The 21,987-nt window shown below is 42.1% G+C and overlaps 1 long non-coding RNA gene across 1 annotated transcript; it reads right to left on the reverse strand.

The window, feature by feature from the left end:
• Positions 1-1,615: 1,615 nt before the first annotated feature.
• On the reverse strand, positions 1,616-20,388 carry LOC116696444 (uncharacterized). The gene is made up of 3 exons (XR_004333730.1): positions 20,307-20,388; positions 6,680-6,685; positions 1,616-1,625 (listed from the first exon to the last, which is right to left on the reverse strand). It is a non-coding gene; the product is annotated as an uncharacterized LOC116696444 (long non-coding RNA).
• Positions 20,389-21,987: the final 1,599 nt, after the last annotated feature.

Consider the following 21,987-nt stretch of genomic DNA (forward strand, 5'->3'; position numbering starts at 1 on the left):
AATTCATTCTGCAATTCTTCCCAAAAGAAGAAATACAAATTAAATCCAGTTGTATTGCAATGTAAATAGCTCCCCCTTTATTCCTTTATTTTGGCTCTACAGAAACATGTGGGTGAAAATACGGAGACTATGTCCATATTTTATACAGTCTATGCACTCATTAACTTGTTGAGGACAGGGATGAAAACTCCCAACATTCCCCTACTGGTGACAGCTGGGGACAGCAAGAAGACACAAGAGTGGCCAGAGGGAGGACAGTAACAGACAGACAGATAAATAGATAGACAGATAGTCTGGTCCGAACAACTCCTTTGTCATTGTCGGGACTCCCCCCCCCCCCACCCACACACCACACACACACACACACACACACACACACACACACACACACACCACACACACACACACACACACCCCACACACACACTGCACTGAAAGACAGAGAACAGTGGGAGCCAACTCCAGCATGGTCTGCCTGTGTTGAAGGCCTACCAAGCAAGGAAATGTTTGTCTTGTCTGCTGTTATGTGGAAAAACATGGGATTGGAAGGACAGGATCCAAAATATCCCCGGTATGATGTTTCCACAGCAACTGCTTCCTTGCTGGACAACAAAGCTACATACAGTGGTGCTCAGAAGTTTATGAACCCATGCTGAAGTTGACTAAAAAGAGGAATAAAAAGGTATGAGCTCAGTTGGTAGAGCGGGTGCACATATGTAAAGGTTAACCCGTTAAAGCAGCGGCCGCGGGTTCAACTCCGACTTACGGCCCTTTGCTGCATATCATTCCCCCTCTCGCTCCCCTTTCATGTTTTCATCTGCCCTGTAAAATAAGGCCTAATAATGCCCAAAAAATAATCTCATAAAAAAACAAAATAAAGTTAAATAAAATAAAGGTATGTGTAAAGGCTTTAGGCCGCTCTACACTTTATTGTAGGCCCAGTTTAATTTGCAACTCAATTTTATATATCTGTAGTGGGGGGGGGGGTCCATGCTCCGTCTCTTTTTGCGGAGTTTTAACCCTTGTGTTGTCTTCCCTGTGACCACAAAAAACATTTTTTTCCCTTATCAACGTTTTTGTTGCTTTTTACAAAGTCTTTTCTGAAGTTTTTTGCTATTTTTGATTTTCTTTTCGTATATTTTGCCACTTTTTACAACTTTTTTCACCTGTATTTCAGATACAAAAAAACAACAACAACTTTGAAAACAGGTCAGATTTGACCCAAAGACAACATGAGGGTTAAGGAGTCTTTGGCTTAAAAAAAGACCCTCTTACACTGAGTGTTCAGAGAGAAAATAGCTGAGCATTAAAGGATACAACGGATTTTTACGAGGAATGAAACCCGTTGGATCAGGTCTTGACATGTTTTCACTTGAAACACAACCTAACCATAGCAGGTGGCATCATGTGATGTGTCCTTGTTTTGCCATGAATTTAGCTGAGTGAAAGAAAAAAAATTCTAGGGTAAATTGTTGAGTCAAAATTGCAGTGATGCTTCCCATGGACTCTGATGAGATCCCGTTGTCCCCTATCTGGCTCAGCACTGTTTGGGCTTTGGTTGAAATCCCTTACGTTGGCTGCTTATACTGTAAACAGTGTTGTTGTTTTGTAAAAGAGTGTTAAATCTGCGTTGCTGTTGACATGTAAGCCTTATTATAACAGACTCTGGAACTGTAGCCATGAACGTGTGTCTCCACATCTACAGGTGGGTAAATATCATGCACCACTGTTAGTACTACATGGTTTTATGTGCAAGCACGTTTTGTTTTAATGGCCTTTGAAAATTATTTTCCCTTATCAGTGTCGCTAGGAGTTAGACTGGTCCTACCAGACTCTGGTACATTACATTTAAACAAAGAGCCGGGCCACTCTCCATTGACAAGTGTGCTTTATTAAATTTAAATTTGTGGCAGAAATGTTGGTGCATTCTTCATTTTGGCAGAAGCCGGATGCTATAAAAGGTGTGAGCATGTGTTTGAGTTAATTAAACAGCAGTGTATCTGATGGTGGGTGTGCTAATTGCTTTCGATGGGGTACCAGGGGGTCCCAAGCAAAAGAGGGAGTATTTATACACTTTACGTAATAAAACATCTATAACATGAGACCTTATGCTGTGGTCTAATTTGTGTCAAATTAGGGGTCCTTGATGTGAAAAAGTTTGGAAACAATGGAGCTACGGCGTCTAATAATATATTCATCCATGTGGGGATGCGTATCTACCTGTGTTTGTGTATATATATACATATATATATATATATATATATATATACGTATATATTTATATGTGAGTGTGTCTGTGTGTGTGTTTGCGCGCATGTGTGTGCGTGTCTGTCTGTCTGTATGTGTGTGTGTGTGCCCGCGTCTATGTGTTTGTGTGTGTGCACCTCTGTATGTGCCTGAGCGTGAATGTGTGTGCGTGTGCGCGCACACACGTGTGCGTCTGTGTGTGTGCGCCTCTGTGTGTGTGTGTGTGTGTGTGTGTGTGTGTGTCTGTGTGTGTGTGTGTCTGTGTGTGTGTGTGTGTGTGTGTGTGTGTGTGTGTGTGTGTGTGTGTGTGTGTGTGTGTGTGTGTGGCCAGCAGCCAGCAGGAGTATGTGGAGCAGGCTTGTTTCAAAAAGCCCACTATAAGGAGCAGGCTTAGCTTTAAACACTTTGGGATCCAGCTCGGGGATTACTGTCACACTCCAACACAAGTTTACAGCTCCATCACCATCGCAGCCAATAAACAAATTCCTCCCTGGGAACTAAGACATTTCAGAGTGAGAGGACGGCAGGGTTTCCAAGGACTAACTGCTCAGTGGAAGGTACGCAGGACAGAGAAAGTGAGCTGAAATGTCAAACGTTTCTTTTCTTCCCAAATCGAGAACGAAAAAAACACAACACTGTTTTAAGCCAGTGTTGTTTTGCTGAGTAGCACTTTGTCTAGGAACATGTGACACTGGATCCAGGTGTAAGCAGACAGAATACGCTGACACACTGTTCTGACTGGCGTCAATCTGATAACAATCTTAAAAAAGGGGCAATGAGTTTAAAGAGTTTGGTTAAAAGTGCACTCTGGCTCATAAAAATAAGCCTTTACTAAAATGTCTGCCACCTGCGGATTCAAACGATTTGCCTAAATGATATACTTGTGCCAAGTAGGGTCATTTTTCAAGTTTTTAATCCTGTGCGACCGGTATATGGCAGTACAATCAGAGATGTGTCAAGAAAGTGTTCAGAATCCATATAACAAAATCCCCAAGTCTTCTCTATCTGCAGAATGTTCATATATTTTGATGTCTCATTCTGCACTCTGGGGCGTCAACAGGGACGGACTGGGACCAAAAATCGTCCCGGACCGGCCCACCACATAAGATCACAAAAACCACCCGTCCTTGCTCTCCTTAAAACTGCTAACGCCACGTAATGAGGCAGCAAGAATCAGTGACAGTTGACACATTAAAAAATTTAAAAAAGTGCTATTTATAAATGCAATAAAACTGTATTCTCCTCTTGCAGATGATTCATGAGGAGGATACAGTTTTATTGTAATAATAAATGGCACTTTTTGGAATTTCTTAATGTGTCAGCTCTCACTGAGCCAATGGCCTCTTCAGTTGTGAAATGATAATACATGCACACCACCACCATCACTATGATGAAGGGCCGATTTGACACATTTGGCAGCTTCTCTGCACCTCCTTTGCATTTCTTCTCCATGATGCCTATCACTATCCTCGCCTGACAGATGCACACCTGATACTGCATGCAGGCCGAAATCCCAAAGAGGATCCTGTTTAAAGACATGATGTCCTCTTTATTTCCTTGGTTAACGTTATCCTCACCTAGCGCCACTTCACAGCCAGCGGCATGTTCAGCCCTTTGGATGTTGCTGTTCCTGTCTTTAACCCCAACAGTAAAAAAAAAAGTGTGTCATTTTTTGCAACGTTGACAAATAATTATCTTGTGTTTTTTTTTTGTTTTTTTTTGAGCCGCTTGGGTAACTTTGTTTCAATTGTCGCGTTTAGACTCGTCTCGCTTCGTCTCTGTTTGTGTACTTCCCGTTTCTTCGTCACTGTGCGCACCGTTACGGACTTACCCCATTTCATTGTGAGAGTAGGGGGTGTTCGGAAAAACCTAGCCTATGTGATATTTTTTAAGTGTTTTGGGCCAGCCCAGTGTCAAGTGAAAAAACAATGGGCCGCCGATCTAGGCCTACCACTTATATGGGCCGGTTCATGGGCCAGACAAAAAATACAAAAAATAAGATTTCGGCAGTCGGCCCAAAATGCACGTTGGCCGACCGGGAAAATGCGCGGTATGCCAGATGGCGTACCGCCCTTGGCCATCAACACAAATCTATGCATTCGCTTCATAGTCTCCTTATTGAGTTTGACTTTGTGTCCTCATTTCCGACATCGTACTCACAGTTTTGGGTGGAAATAGCAAGAATGTGTGCACTGAGAGATGTTACAAGACAAAGGCAGAAGGGCAAAGAGTAAGAAAAAAAAAAACGACAGGAAAATAATTGATAGATTTATTGTAGCCACTTGGCATCAGCATAAACAAGTTGTGAACACACCAGTGGGTTATAGTAAATATGTGGTCTAATATTCACTCTCTTTTAGCTTTGTATTTGGTCTCCACCAACTCCTGAGGGAAATGTCTGTCACTTAAGCTTCTAGCTGCTCCACCATGTTTACCAGATTGAAACACTGAATGATGTCTCAGTGTCTCGCGTTAGGAAAAGGCAGACAGACTGAAAGCACACTGTTTGCTGGCACTCATCCAAGTGGCAACCTCCGGCACTGAACAATGAAGCCAATGCAGAAGTGCCAGAAACTGCAGTTCATCGTGTGGCCACATCAGGCTGCCTCCAAAAGTGAGTCAATCCCTATTGATTTTACAGCAGAATTAATCTTGTTTACAGCCTGGTACTAAAAACAGTTTTGGTGTCTGTAGATATAGCTCCCAAACTTGACAAGCCAGATTAAAAGAAAAAAAAAAAATTGAAAATCGTACTCACAGTTTTAGTTTTGTTGGCAGGACATTAGTTTACATGTTTAATACACACATTTAGTGAACTTCTATACAGTCACACACAGGTTTGTCTCTAGATAACTTTGCTTAAAGTGCTTCTCATTTCTATTTCTTTGAGTTACCAGTAAGCACAGAGTTGCCTAGCTGGGGAACGTGTTTTCACTTATGGACCTAACCTGAATTTTTGGGTATTTGCTGTTTTTTTGCCAGTTGGAGCAGTTACCGTGCCACATTGCTTTGCGTACCTTTAAAAGTCTCACATTTCTGTGGTTTTATGTGTTTACACATTGTGCCAAGTAGGGTCATTGAGGTCAGTAAGCACAGAGTTGCCTAGTCGGGGAACGTGTTTTCACCAACGGACCTAACCTGAATTTCTGGGTATTTGCTGTTTTTTTGCCAGTTGGAGCAGTTACCGTGCCACATTGCTTTGCTCACCTTTAAAAGTCTCACGTTAGACACATGAAACCCATGCCAGGGGGGATCTTAACTGTGGGAAGGACTTGACCTAAGGATTTGAATGAGACTTCATTGATAGAGGGTTAACTGGATCACCGCAATTGTACAGCATAGTCACATTTTGGGAAACACTCGTTCACTATGAAGACCAGAAAAGAGCGCAATTTGGATGTCAAAATATAACTCCACAAGGTAACATGGAAAGGCTTTTTGTACATTTTAACATGAGACCTGTACTGTAAATACACAGTCTGCGATTGACAACTGGAGAAGAGGTTTATGTCCCCCATCTGTGTCTTTAATAACAAAAAATGTTAAACTGAAGCAACAGACAAAAAACACCATCTCACAGCCAACTGCCACACAAAAGATAGAACACCCCCCTTTTCCTGATGCCCTTGTAACTCAGATTCCCCAATTGGACCATACCACCTACATGGGTGTGCTAACCTGAGCAACCACCATTAGCCCTTAAGTTTCTCCCAACATTATTACAATTGGAGAGATTCATTACTGCTAAAATGACTATTTATACATAAATGTTTACCAACTACAATAGGCACTCCAAATATTATAAACATGTCATTTTACTGCAGATGTACCTCACCCATTCTTGTTTAACCAGCCCCTCCCTTCAGGAAAACTCTCATGAGTCAAACCTGTGTCCACTCTCCTCGATTAAGCTGAGCTACTCGCCACATCACAGGCAGAACCCCAGCCAACACTATTATTCCCTGAAACCTGTTGAACAGGACTGTCAAATAATAAAGTGACAAATTAAAACCATTACCACTTAATTAAACAGACACAATTAAAAAGACAACAAAACAGTGTTAATTATGGGAACAGAGCCCAGTGAAAAGGGGGAAAGGCAACATTTTCACACCATGACTCGATCACACCGGGAATACGTGCCCCATGTTGTCCATTGCTTAGTAAGAAATCGATGTGTTATCGTCGGTTTAATTTTTATAGTTCTGGTCGCATCATGGTACATTTGGGGACACTTGCTCTGTCTGCCTGATACTAAAGCTGCACCGAACAAATAAGCGGCTGTGGAGGCAGAGCAGTAAATCAGTTTCCCTTTCCTAATTTGTTTCTTTTGACAATCAATTGCTGCTAATATTTTCCTTTAGGCTGTGTTGTCTCTGCCTCATCCTCACCGTGTGAGTCCTTTACAGAAGCAGGGCTGCTTGGAAACAACCTGCAGCTGCTTTCTCAGTGCAAAATGGACGATAAAAATAAAGTTTTATTACTACCCAGTTGAGTAGGACAGTACACTGGGCACTTAAGGCAGTGCGGGATCTTGTTCAAGGGCAACTTAACAATAGCTGAGGGAGGAAGGAAGTGTCACTGTCCTTGGGATTCAACCCAGCAATCTTAAAGTCATAAAACAACCTACCAAACTTGAGCCTGCTGTTGTTTATTGACAAATCAAAGATTTTCTATGATGTATACAAGGTAGTTTCACCAACCAGAGCAACACAGTGTCTCAGCAATCACAAGCGATCATCGGAGGTCCAGTACTTGACTGCATAATCAGTGCGTTGGTGGCCCTGTTGGGCAGGAAGCCAAAATAAACACCCCCAGGAGGTGAATGGTGGCCACAAATAGCAGCAGTAGGATCCTAAAATGGTGTGAATGAAGCTACTGCGACTGTTTGCTTCCCTCTTTATTAAGACTGCAACTAACGATAATTTTTCAATTAATCCATAGATTATTTCCTTGATTGAACAATGAGTTGTTTTCCAAAGTTCAACATGACATCCTCCAATGTCTTGTTTTGTCCACAACTAAAATATGTTCACCATACTGTCATAGAGGAGTGAAGAAACTAGAAAATATTCACATTTAAATAGCTGGAATTTGAGAATTTTGATAATATAATTATGCGTGTCTACAAGTGCAAACCAGCACCCAATGACATATTTACAGATTTGAAATGGAGAAAACATGACATGCAATTGGTCCAGAATGCTGCTGCTTGGTGGTCAGGGAGCTTGGGCCCTATTAGCCCTATCCTGGCCTCATTGCACTGGCTGTCTGTTAAATTCAGGATCCAGTTCCAGATTCTTGTCATTGGAGCCATCAATAGTCAGGCACCGGCTTACGTAAGTGATCTGCTGCACCCGTGTGTTGTCAGCAGACCTTTGAGGTCCTCTGATCAGGGCTGGCTGGCTGTTCCCCGTCCCAGGCTGAAAACTAAAGGTGACAGAGCTTTGGAAGTCTAGACTGTGGAACGCTTTGCCTTAAAAATGGCTGCCCCTGCTGACATCATTAAAAAGCAGCTAAAGACGCATCATTTTAGTCAGGCGTTCAGTTAACATTGTCGTATTCCTACGTATTTATGCCTTTGTGTTTTACTAGGATTTACTCAAATTTATTGTGCTTTGTATGATTATCAATATTTTTTTTTCTAAATGTATTTATTTCTTTGGCCTGTAAGGCACTTTTTGACTCTGGGCCCTGTTTTAAAGATCTAAGTGCACGGCGTGAAGCGCAATGTGCAGGTGCGTTCAGGGTGTGTCCAAATCCACTTTTGCTTGATTGACTGTGGAAAAAAGGGTCTGTGTGCCGGGCAAATGGTTCAAAGTTTTGTAGTTACTGTCTTCATTAATCAGAGGTGTGTTTTGGGCGTAACATGGAATAAACCAATCAGGGTGTCATGTCCCATTCCCTTTAAAAGCCAGGTGCGTTTTTACCTTGGCGCATTGCTGTTATGATGGTGGATTTAAACCGTAATATTTTTTATTTTTAATCTTCTGCATGTGTGTGCTGCGCTTCCATTTGTGCATACCAAGCACAGTGTGTGCACACTGTACATGAGCCTAGGCGTATTTGACTACTGCGTTGTTAAAACTCAATAAAATGCGCTATTGACTTTAGACCAGGTGTTTCTGCTGCTAGAGATTGATAGGAATACACCAAGAATGCACCTGAACACACCTCCCTGTAAGACCACCACGCCCATCTGCGCAAAGATGGGCGCATGTGCATGGGCTATTTAAACGACATGGGCAGTAGACGGGAAATTGACAACTGCGTCGGTCTTAACTAACAAAGATATTTGTGTCGGGCTTTGTGCCGCGCTGCACCGGGTGCAAGATAGGGGCCCCTGTCTGCGACAGGTGCTATATAACCAAACTTACCTACTTACTTATTAAATGATTGTAAAACCCACTGACAATTGTGTGAAAAAATGTCAGTGATGAAATACGGAAATAAAAGGTTTCTGCCCAACAGTGGTGCTGTTTCTGTCCATTTTGGCTACCCTGACTAGTTTTTGTATTTGTTATTTGGTAATCTAGGTGAGTGGCATGTCGGGGTTTTACTCCCAAGCTGTGTAAGTCTGTTTTTAATAATCTAACTGGATGTGGGGCTGTTGGTTTGCTGACTGGTGTATTGGCATGCTGGGTAGTTATGCGTGTGGCTGGCTGGTTAGCTTGCTGGCATCCAGTGAAAGTGCACGGGTGGGTGTCAGCCTGATGTTTGCCGGGTGACCGACTGGTTGACTGGATAGCTGGATGATTTGACAGCTGGCTATGGTGGTAGAAGTAATCACAGAGAGAGAGAGAGAGAGACGAGAGAGAGAGAGAGAGAGAGAGAGAGAGAGAGAGATGCCTGAAATGTTCATGATTGCAGTGATGCTGTTTGACATGTGGAACACTGTGTATTAATCCAGCGTACTGCAGCCCTGTCCCCCTGCATCTGTCTTCTCTGCTTCTCTGCTGAATGTGTGAGTGCATGTGAAAGTGCTTCGGTGTCGGTCCGTGTGGGTGTGCACACAAAATTGCCAGCGTACATTTGCACATGCATGCGTGTGTGGATTATAAATCCGCCACAGCTACTGAGATTATAACGTACACTATGTACATTGTGTAATCTCAGACATAAAACAGATATTAGCTCTCTCTTTCTCTCTCTCTCACTATCAAACACAAACTGCATGCTTTCCACTGTCATTGTCCCTATCTGCATTTAATGCGTGAAGTGAATGAGTCAGAGGCTGTGCTGTGCCCTGCTTGTATTGCCATTTCGAAAATGGAGGACATTAATACATAACAGAATGCTGAAAAGCAATCCGATCCTTTGGCAGCGTGTGGCTGTTGTAGTAAACAATGCACCAGAAGACACATAACCAAAGCTATGAAAACAAGAAACTGGATTTATACTTTAAGATCTTAACAGATAACAGACTGTGAGACTGTCCTCCCCCAGAAATATTTGAATAAGTCGTTCGTTCAAGCAGCAAATACGACCCATCTTTACATTTCTAGTTGTGGCGCCTTGTAGTGGCCAAATTATTATTCAACCCAGTCCCACAGGAATTTGTGAAATGGTCACGTTATTTAATCTGTTGATTCATGTACACGGACACATTTATGTCATTTTTCTGTGGTGGTGAGCACGGATTTGAATCTGGTGTATTTCAATGGGAAGCATCTTTCGTCATCACACCAGGACTACGGTAATGAGTAGTACGAAGAGCCGATAATCCTTGCAGGGGGGTTGGTTGGGGTGGTGGATGGGTCAAACAACACAGGAGACCGGGGATCATGTCCCGCGTATGACAATTCATTTCCCCGTTTTTCTTCCCCCAGAGACCGCGGATTGTGTCCTGGCGTGTGGCGTTTAATTGCCCCGTTGTTCATTTCCTAAACCCAATCGTCCTGCGGTTGTCTCGCGTCCCCAGGAGACCCCGTCCGTCTCCCACGTGTAATTTCCCCGCTGCCCAGAGACAGCGGATTCCACTCACTGCCACTGTCGTTGTCTTCAGCATCTGGCGTTAAATTTCCCCATTGTTGCGTCCTCCAAAGACCGCCGCCGTCTCCGGAATGTGGCGTTTAATTTCCCCACTGCTGCGTCGCCCAGAGACAGTAGATCGTGTCTGGCCACCGCCGCCATCTTCCGCTTGTGGAGTTTAATTTCCCCGTTGTTGCGTCCCCCAGAGATCGCGGATCGTGTCGCAGCACACGAAAAAACGTGTCGTTGTACACAAATCAATAGATTAAAAATAACGTGACCATTTCAAAAACTGCCGTGAGGCCGTGTTGAATGGTGAATGATATTTGTCATAAAAGGCTGATTTCCTATTGCGCTATGACCAAAAGTCAATTTTGGCCTACAAATGTCCTCAGGCGTGGACTTTTGTCAGTGGAGAGAAATTTCGGCCAAATTGGACAATGCACACTAAAGTGTGCAACTTCTTGGTTCATCAATAAATGTTCAAAATGGCCACGTGGGCGTGGCGTAGCGGCCATTTTGAACAAAAGTCAAAGTGCTATTGCTATATAGTATATAGCAATAGCACTTTGACTTTTAGACATACAGTACTTCCTGTTGCCACTAGGGGGCGTCATAACGTTGATTATATATTGGCCTGTAGATGTCCTCAGGGTTCGTCTCTTACGAAGTCTGCAAAGTTTGGAGCAAATTAAAATCATAATCTGAAGATGGCAAAGACCAAATTTGAAGTCAATCAGATGAACTGTCTAGGAGGAGTTTGTTAAAGTACGACATGTGGAAATGTCCAAAATCGCATATATTTTGAACATTCAATTCAAAATGGAGGACTTCCTGTTGGGTTTAGGGTATGGCTCCAATGAGCGTTTTTACACATCTTAAAATACTACATACGTGTACCAAGTTTTGTTAGTTAGTGGCAAATTTGCTTCACTCACCTGCCAAAAAAACAATGGTTATCTATTGAATGGCTGGTAAAAATTGAACATTCACTACCCATTTGGCTGTTGGACGAAAAAGTTAATTTTGAACCCTGATTATAAGTACTGCAGGGGCTCAATTTCTATAACTTTGTAGGGGGCGGTAGCGAGCCGTTTTTGTGCGCCTATTCCCAAAACCTTCTGGTGTTCACCAGACTTGATGCAACCGCCAATTTTGGTGAGTTTTGAGCATGTTAAGCCCCTCAAAAGGCGATTCATTTGCCAAAAGTAGAATAATAATTCCTTCAGTTTCAACTCGGGCCCTAATCAACTTGAAATCATGCTTTTATATGTATGTGATATGCAGTAAAATGGTTTCATGTCCACCATTTCACTGGTGAAACGTGTTATTTATCTACTTACGTGATTAAAATAAAAAAAAATCTCAGCTGGAGCCGGAGAGACAGCTGTGAGCCAGGGCCAGCAGGAGAACATCTTATTGACAAGATGACTTCAGGTCTCTCCCTCTCCCTCTCCCTCTCATATTGATATACTGGAATCCTTTACTGAGCTCCTCTGTCCTTTCTTCTCGCCTTCCAAACTGCCAGCTCTCTTTTTTCTCTCTCTCGCCCTCTGTCCGCCTGTCTTAGCATTGGCAGAGTCTTTATGGGTTTAGTGATAACGTGACCTCCTCTTTCTCCTTTTCTTTCACTTTGTCTTCTTCCTGCCTCCCTTTGCTCTTTCTCCCTCTTGTGACCACATTGTCCTTCAACTCCCCTTACCCCACTCCTTTTTCCTCACCTCTTCTTCCATGAATAGGTTGTAAATTTGCTGTAATGGTGGGTTTTTTTTTAAGTGAGATGTTTCCTCAAAGAACTTCAAAAGTCTTCTTCTTTCTCATCCCCCTCTCATTTCTCCTACCCCTGTTAATCCTTATATTACCTCCTCCATCAAATTCTTCTTCTACCTGCATGCTATCTCCTTCTTCTTCTAATATTCCCATTTCCTTTTCTTCCTCTTGCCCTTCCCTCCTCCACACATTACATATGTTCTTTTTTGTCTAATTCTACCTTCTACTCCACCTCCATCTCATTTACTGTATCTTTCCTTTCTTCCTCTAAGACAGATAGCCAATTATCCTTTTTATTTCAGTTTTTTTTTTTTACAGCTCAGCAAGACGGAGCTCAGAGGTGAATCGAGCGGCGCAAGGTCCGCTCGATTTAGTTTTTTCTAGGAAATAAGGGAAAATAGAGAGGGAAGGGAGGTGTCAACCTCTAGTTCCTGTCTCGTTGTGTTTGCCGCCTGTTGTGTTGCAGGTAACAAATCACGTGGATCTGCCCTTTCTGTTTGTTCAAAAGAGTAGCAAAGATGAAAGTTGCATGATGTTGTTATTGCAGCAACATCTAAGAAGGGAGAAGAAGAAGACCATAAGGGTGGATGGTTTTGTACAAAGTGTGTGAGGAGATTAAATTTAATAAGGATAAAAAGTTTTATAATAGTATGTGAAATATGCAGTTTCTTGAATCAGCTGCATCATAATTGGGCTATTGCTGTATATGACATACCAGCCCAGTCTCATGGCAGTTCGTGAATCTATTGGTCCGTGGACAGGGACACAATTTCTTTTCCGTGGGGGTGAGTATGAATGTTAAACTAATGTATTTTAATAGGAAGCATGTTTTCGAGATAACAGCACGACTACGGTAGCGAGTTGTATTGAAAAGCCACAGCAGGGAGGTTGGTTGGGGTGAGGGATGGGTCCAACAACACAGGACTTTCACCCTGGAGACCGGGGATCATGTCCCACGTGGGGAGATTCCTTTCCACGTTCTTTTTACCGTCCTGTTATTGTCTCCGTCTCCAGCGTGTGGCGGTTCCTTCCTCTGTTTTTTTCCAAACCACAAGCGTCCCGTTGTTGTAGCGCGTCCCGCGTGTGGAAGTCCGTCCCGTTGTTGTCCCTGGCGTGTGGCGTTTCTCTTCCCAGTTGTTGCGTCCCCTAGAGACCGCGGATTGTGTCCTGGCGGTCGTTCGTTTTGTGGTGGAAAATCGTGTCCCTGTTGACGAATCAATAGATAGAAATGACGTGACCATTTCACGAACTGCAGTGAGACCGGGTTGGACGGACAGAAGGAAATTCGCTGCTTGTCATGTTTAGCAAATACAGATTTCATTTTCCAAATACAGATTTCGTTTTGCAGGCATCTGCTTAATGTCACAGTGCAAAAATGTAGACTTATATTTTACATGTTTGCCAGGGGGGATGCATGGGATTTCCCCCTTCATGGTCTACATATCCCTGCCCGTGCTTAATTATTTTTATCCCAGGTGGGGACAAAATACACTTCTCCAATAGACCATATAGTTTATAGCTTACCTAAAATAGAAGTATTTTAAACTAAGTAGCAGCTTTCAGTTTCTATGCTCCTCATATCTGGAATAAACTCCCAGAAACCTGTAGATCCGCTGCTACTCTCAGTTCTTTTAAATCAAGGCTGAAGACCTTTCTATTTGATGCTGCCTTTCTTTAAATGACTAATCATTTCTTTAAATTTCTTATGCTGCACTGTAAATTTTATTCTTGTGTTTTATGTTTCTCTTTGTTTTTAACTGTCTATTCATGTGTTTTACCGGTTTTTAATGCTTGTGATTTTTAACTGTTTTTACTTGTGTTTTATCTGTTTAACTGATTTTGTGTAAAGCACTTTGAATTGCCTTGTTGCTGAAATGTGCTATACAAATAAAGCTGCCTTGCCTTGCCTTGCCTAAGTAAAGTGCTGTAACATAGACACACATATTGACATAGAAGGATGAAATCTGAGCCGCAGCTGTTGGTTGGGTTTAGCCGCTACAGAGCAGGAGGCCGGCTACCAGCGGCGGTTGTTTAGCCGCCGAGAGGGGATTGTGAGGCGGCCGCAGGCGCCGCCGGCTGACGCTGCATCCAGGGGCCGTGGACGGTAGTTGAGTTCATCATCCGCCAATGACTTACTTTTTTTTGTGAACTCTGCTCTCCGGCTTAAAAGCAATGTGTTTTATGTTGCCACCACGTTGTGTTATTTTATTTTTTGATTAATTTTCCATTTGATATTGAAGTTCATAAATATGTGTTTTGGCATGGCTGGCCAAGTGGCACTACATCCATAGTGGTATTGAAAGGGTGATTTCATTCTTGCGTGTTTTGTTTTGTTGTGCCCGATCAACCCTTCTGCTTTTTATTTTTTTATTTTTACAAATCACACCTTGATTAAACAATATTAATGTATTGTAGCTAATGCTGTTATGTAGATTGAGGCGACAGTAATACATTTTTTCGGAATTCAGAAAGAAGAGCCGTGCAAAAGGAAATAGAGTTGTGGAGTAAGGGATGAATTTTATCAAAAAAAAGAGACTTTAAGAGTGACATGAGATGGATGCAAGTTGAATTAGATGAATTTGATGTGGCCTGGGAAAGGGAAGTTTGGGGTCCCCTACTGGAGCTGCTGCCCCCGCTACCCGATACCGGATAAGCGGATGGAGATGGATGGATGGACGGATCACTGCATTAATATTCTATGAAAGTGTCAAGTGTCGTCAGTTCCACATGTCAGATTTTCCCTATAAGTGAATCAGGTCTTTGTCGCCCCATGAGCTGGAGAACATACAAATAGACATGTCAAAAACATGATTTCTATCACTATTTTTACACTGCAGGCATTCAGCTGATCGTATCCAGAGAAAGCATGATAAAAAAGAGATTTAGTCTAATATGATTGTATCGTTATTATAAATATCAACAAGTGTCATAATAGCTTGTTGAGTTGAATTTTAGTCCTCAGATTTATGTTTCCACCTTTTAGTCTTACTTTGCGTGCTGCATTTGAGCTAAAGCAAAAGGCCTTTTCCCTTTCGGCATCTGTTGTAGCTCTTTGGACGTCTTTTGAAACCCACAAAGCCTTTGTACTGACTTAAAATTGGGAAAACTATAAACATTAAGTGTCTATACTGTCACCAGCATTATAAACATGGAGACATAAGCCGATCAAGCTGTCAAGAGGTCACGCTACCGCTCCTTTAGATATTGCTGCGGTTGTAGAAAATTGATGCAAAATGAAAACAATGAGGTTAATTATTATGAAACAAAGTAAATGCGAGTCTGTTCTGTTTATCAAGCATTAACAGATCATAACGTAAAGCAACAAAAAAATTAAGTTAGATCAATTTAAAAAAAGATGATTCCAAACTGAGGGAATGTAAACAAGATATGACATTGCACTACAACAAGTAAAAAAGTAAGTGACTCAGTTATTTTGGATTCAGTAATATCAAATTACATAAAATCATTACGCTCCGACCGTTTGTTTTGACTTTTTTTTATATAAACTTAGATGCCATTGTGTGTGTGTGTGTGTGTGTGTAGAAAGAGGTGGAGAGTTCATATTTGTGTACACTTGCATGTGTGTGTAGCGTGCTGTACTGTATGTGTTTGTGTATCCCAGTGTGTCTGTGCGTCATCAGGACACTCCAAATTTAAAAACAATCATCTGATACACATATGTGTGAGAGCACGAGGCCCTCCGCCTAATACACAAATGGCATCACATCACCAAGTTCTATGTTAAGGTCGTTCGAAGCACTGTGGATCAGTTTACTGAGAGCGTGTAATCATTTTCTGACCTTTATTTATCCTAGGGGAGTCTGCAGCAGCACAGTACTTTCTATTTACACCGTCATAAGAAATGACACACTGCCCTTCCTTTCCACGTCTTCTGGTCTCCCAACACAACCCCGACCTCCAGCAGGAAATGTTCCTCTGAGGCTGTTATAGAGTTATAGAGTGGCTACTAAACTGTTGTCTGGTACAAAAGCACATTAAAGGGGCGTAGCAGGCAAAATAAAGGCTAGTTCAACATTGTATAAGAATCACCAGAAACATTTATTACTACTGTCGTTGCCAACATTTCAGGACTGATTGGTTGGGATTGCTTTAGTTAATATCGACGACAACGTTTTTATTGACGGGATTATTCAGGTGCCGCAGTAATGCCGTTGGATGTCCCTCACCATCCGCGTTCTTTTGTGTTGACATTTTAAACTCCGGTTGATTTCTGAGGACTGTGGTTACCCTCAGATCTCTGCAGGGTAAATCCAGACAGCTAGCTAGACTACCTGTCCAATCGGAGTTTTCTCTTGCACGACTAAAACTACTTTTTAGCAAACATACGTTCCACCAAAACAAGTTCCTTCCCCATCCGGCGCTTAGCCCCGCCCAAGACGATTGTGATTGGTTTAAAGAAATGTCAATAAACCAGAGCACGTTTTTCTCCCATGCCGGAATGATGTGTGGACTACCCAGACCCTCCTTCGCAGCCCCGTGGAGGAAGGTCTGACAATGCGAGACTGGGATTGTTTTTGGATTAAGCACATACAGCGGTACACTGGTAAGAGCAAATTATGACTATGTATTTAACTAACTACAGTAAATAGCCCACATTACTGGATTTTGTAAACAGCAAACAGTTTCACTTAATATTGTATGTGGCGTCTTGTATGTTTCACCAAAACAAGTTCCTTATCGAGACTATTTTGCAGAGGCACCATGGCTGCATCTGGAGCTTAGTGTGCCTAAGATGACTGTGCACACACACACACACGCACACGCACACGCACACTCATAGAGTCGTGTTTACAAATGAGTTGGCGTCTTGGTGCCACATGTTGGAGATGGCGAGAGGTAAGAAGATGAAGGTAGAGAGACATTTATTTTTAGCACAGAGGAGACAGATGACACCGAACAGCAGAGTAGGTTAGGTATAGATGTGTGTGAGTGTGTTTATATCAGTTTCTGTTTTTGGTTGTTGCACATGTGTTTGTGAGGCACGCACGCACACACGCACACACACACACACACACGCACCACACCACACACACACACACACACACACACACACACACACACACACACACACACACACACAAAAGAGTATAGTGTTGGCTCTAGCCATTGACCTAATTTAACTGTTTATAAAGGGAATGTGATGTCACCTTTTAACATGACACCACTCCTCACAACACATGGCAAAACAAACACAACAGATGCAGTGAGTGTGTAGAGCTGTGAAGGAAACAAACAAATATCCTTACAATGTAAAAGCCATGAACATATATGTACACTATGCATTATCTCTACCCCAGAGAGCCAACATTACCCCAAGGCGGGTACTGCCTGGTCTAATAAACATATTTTCGGTAAAGTGTAAGTGGGAATATTAAGATATATATACACATATTTGATGGCTCTGTTCCATTGTAGTGAACCAGTAGAGCCAGTGAGTCAGCCTAACCAAGCCAATGATTAAAGGTATTGGTTACACCTAACCCAACCCTGGGTGCTGTATTGTTACGCTGTTTTACAGACAGTTGAGGCCTGCAGTATCCATAGCCTGATACAACAAAACAACCAGCACACACACACACAGTTTTTTTTTATACCTTTGTCTGCTGCTGATGATGGTTTTAGGTAAAACCAAAATACTTGAAGCATCAAATATGTCTCTATTGTTAGACTTACAAGGATTTCTTTTCATCTGAAAACAGGTTTAATAAATAATCCCATAATGATGTTTCAAAGGATCCAGACCTGAAAATCTGTCTCTATCATTTCTGCAAGGCCATAAAATTACACACATCTGCTCCCAACTTCAGCGTGTGAAACCTCAAATTGATTCATCTTGGAAATAAGCAGGATACGAGCAACAAAGTAAACAAGGCAAAACATGATGTGATACACTGATGATTTATTAAAGATAAAGTGCTGCATGAGGCGTCTTCAAATTCTGGTGACACAGATGTATGTGTGTGTGTGTGTGTATGTGTGTGTGCAATCAGTCCAGCACCTCTCCATCTCAGGGGGCTTTGACTTTGGCTGCTCCTAATTTCAGTCATCAGCTGTCACCCCAACACACACACGCACACCGGGTGTGTACAGGGTAATTACACACACACACTTTACACCTCACTCTTGCAAGTGTGTTGTTGATGTAGGTTGTTGTAGTGTTCTGTAACAGTTAGCTGCAGCCAATCCAGAGTGTCTGTGTGTGTGTGTGTGTGTGTGATTTTCTATTGCTTTCCTCTTTGACTATAAATCATGACATTCAGGATCAGCTGTAGATAAGGCAGGGACTGTGCAAAACACACACACACACACACACACACACTTATTGCACACAGAGGCGCAGATGGCTCGCTCTCACCCTGAGGCTGCCATTAGCAACAGGAACAGTTTGGTTGACCGTTATCACTCTGAACACACACGCACTCACAGGCAGCTTCCAAACCATGAAGACTCCACATGCTGGTGAAATGACATTTGCAGTCCTTAGACATTTTAACATTTTGTACGTCAGATATTCTCTACACAGTAAAACACAGCTACACTGTGAGACCCCCCCTCCAAAAAAAATGCAGATGCACAGAAAAAGAAGAGATCGACAACCACTGAAAATGAAGCGGGTGGATATGGGTTGACTGGGTGGTCTGCACTGCGCCTCCTCAGTTAAATTACATTCAAACTTGTTCCTATTTATCCTGCAACAAAACACACAATGTTGCACCGCTGTCCCATCCTGCCAAAATAATTAGATGGATTGTTTTTAATGAAATTCATACATTTACTGTCCATCCAAAACGCAATGTTATCACTAAGAAGTTCCGGATCCACTTTACTTGAAGCTATCTACATAAGAGTGACATGACACTGCCATGAACACATGACAATGCCATGACACAGCCATGACACATGAGTCCTAACCCTAACCATAATCCGTGATGACAAAACTGAATGACACAAAAAAAAGCATTTATGACTTGTTTATAATGTTTATGACACTTTCATGACAGTGTCATGTCACTCTTACGTATATACCTTCAAGTAAAGTGTAACCGAAGTTCCCTTTAACCCGGGTTGCACCGGTAGCTGCAAAGTCTCTGGTTAATGTCCAACTATGGACAATTGTTGTATTTATTTCCACATCGTTCTCTCCCCTCCTGCCAATCTCCCATCTTACATTTTTGTTTTCCTTTCCTTAATTTTAGGTGAATCATATTTCAAATCCCAGATGACTGTCTTTCTCTAAACGCACAGACACTGGATGCAGAATTATGATAGAGAACAGAAATAAATGAAACACAAAGCACTTTGGTCCATGAGATGTCAGGCCTGGATGCAATCTCTCTGTCGTCCTCTAGGATGCAGTGGGAACTGTGTGTCTATTTTTAGCTCAGCTTCAGATAGCAGGAAAGCTATTTATAGCCTGAGATCTGTTCACTATCACACTGCTGAGGCACACACACACAGACCACAGAGGACACAGAGGAAGGAATATACTCACACACACTGAGACCAAGACCAATTTATCAACACACGCTAACACTCATACATGTAATCATTCAGAGGGTATCAAGCGCCTGAAGGTGGTCTACCACATTAAAAGGTCCCATTACATGGTGCTCTTTGGTTGCTTTCATATAGACCTTAGTGGTCCCCTAATACTCTATCTGAAGTCTCTTTTATATAGCCTTAGTGGTCCCTTAATACTGTCTCTGAAGTCTCTTTTTATAGACCTTAGTGGTCCCCTAATACTGTATCTGAAGTCTCTTTTATATAGACCTTAGTGGTCCCCTAATACTGTATCTGAAGTCTCTTTTATATAGACCTTAGTGGTCCCCTAATACTGTATCTGAAGTCTCTTTTATATAGACCTTAGTGGTCCCTTAATACTGTATCTGAAGTCTCTTCCAAATCGACTTGTGCGAATGAGCCAGTCCCACATGAGCTTCTTAGTAGTGCCATTCGACCTGTAGCTTTGAAGGGGGGGGGGGGGGGGGCATACCCTGAGCTTTCATACCCAGGGCTTGGTTTCCCACTCGGTACCATAGACAGGCTGGAGGGAACACATATTAATGTTACAAAACTAGTGCTGTCAGTTTAACGCATTATTAACTGTGTTAATGCAAACCCATTTTAACGGCGTCAATTTTTTATTGAGAGATTAACGTCGTTTTTTTTCACATCCTGTTGCAACAACAAGTAACGTTAGAAAAACTACAACACCACACGGATCTAGCCACACCGGAAACAAAACAACAGGCACGTTGCGCACTCTTTGGGCTTACGAGCCGGCCAAAAAGTAGTACCACACCTGCAAACTAGTCGCTTTTCGGGGGAAATCTCCATTTTGAATGGGAACATGTCATCCACCTGAATCGTGTAGATCCGAAGTTTTATTTGGGGGATGCTATGTATATAGCATTTTTTTTAAATATATATATATATATATAATATATATATATATAATTTTAAAATGCTTTACAGCATCCCCAATAAACTTCGATCTACACGTATAATATAATCTCGTCAGCACTGTTTAAAAGTATTGTATCATGTTGATCAAAATAATGGGACGAAATGTGTGATTAATTGCGATTAATTGTGAGTTAACTATCACTGTTCAATTAATTGGATTTAAATATTTTAATTGTTTGACAGCACTTTATAAAACCTCATAAAGTGACATTTTCACGCCATAGGACCGTTAAACTGCTGCTAACAGAGAAAAAAAAGTTAGCTAACGTAAATATTAATAACCAACCAAACACACACACACACACACACACACACACACACACACACGTTCATGCCACTGAAAATGAACACACGTGCTTGAATGGACACGTTGAGTGAAGATGTGAACAGGAAGTCAGCATAGGGACATGTTTTGACAACCATAAGATATTCATGCAGACATATGTCCTTTTTACACACAAAGCTGATCACTGAAGCATCTACACTCATGCAAGCATGCGTTGCCGTGCTTCCACACAAATTCAGAGGCAGCATTTGTTCCCTAAGTGCCACTCAAAAAGCCCCTAAACCAGCTCTCCAGTTCACACTCCAGTGCCCGCTGAAGCCGGCTAATGCTCCCTGTGGAGAGGCTCGGCACAAACACTCATCTGCTCAGACTGCACAGGCAACTCCTGCCTTCGACGCAACAAACACACAGCAGCCATCATGCTGCAGCTGTGGTTAGCATGCAGCAGTGTTAGCCACATGCATGGAGGTCACGGCCATAAAAACAAATACGTTTGTTAGAAGTCCAAAAGAAGACTAGTTTGAATATGAATATTCATTTGAGAATTGAATATGATCCATCATTCATTCATTGGATATTTTTCACCAAGGTATAATCATAGTACATTAGCCTACATCAAAATCTTTGATATGAGAATGCTTGACTGCGATGTTCACTTCCATTTTCAGATTACTACCATAGAATGTATGAACAAAGAGGACGCAGCCACAGTGACGTCACCCATTTGTTTGTGAATTACACTTTCAAAGCCTAGAGTAAGTTGTTTTGGCGATCGCCATCTTGTGTTTTTTTGGAGCCAGAAGTGACCGTAGTTGGACAAGGAGGAGCTGGGAAGGAGCTCGGCTAAATGTTAAGTTATGCCAGCTAGTGATAGTGCCAGCCTGGTTAGCAAGGTACAGCTGTGAATTGAATTGAATTTAATAGTATAAGATAATAATAAGTTATCTCAAGACACTTTACAGATATAGTAGGTCTAGACCACACTCTAAAAGACCCAACAATTCCCTCAAGATCAGGCATTAAGTGTGACAGTGGTGAGGAAAAAATCCTTTTAGGCAGAAACCTCAGACAGACACTGGCTCTTGGTGGGCGGCCATCTGCTGCCAGTTGGGACACAGAGACACTGACACAGATATAGAGAAATATGATTCATAATAGATATAGCAGTTGGTATGATGATAGCTGTAATATTAAAGTGGCTAGCAAGAAACAGGCTTGAAACCAAA

This window comes from Etheostoma spectabile, chromosome 10, assembly GCF_008692095.1.
Source record: "Etheostoma spectabile isolate EspeVRDwgs_2016 chromosome 10, UIUC_Espe_1.0, whole genome shotgun sequence".
NCBI lineage: Eukaryota > Metazoa > Chordata > Actinopteri > Perciformes > Percidae > Etheostoma > Etheostoma spectabile.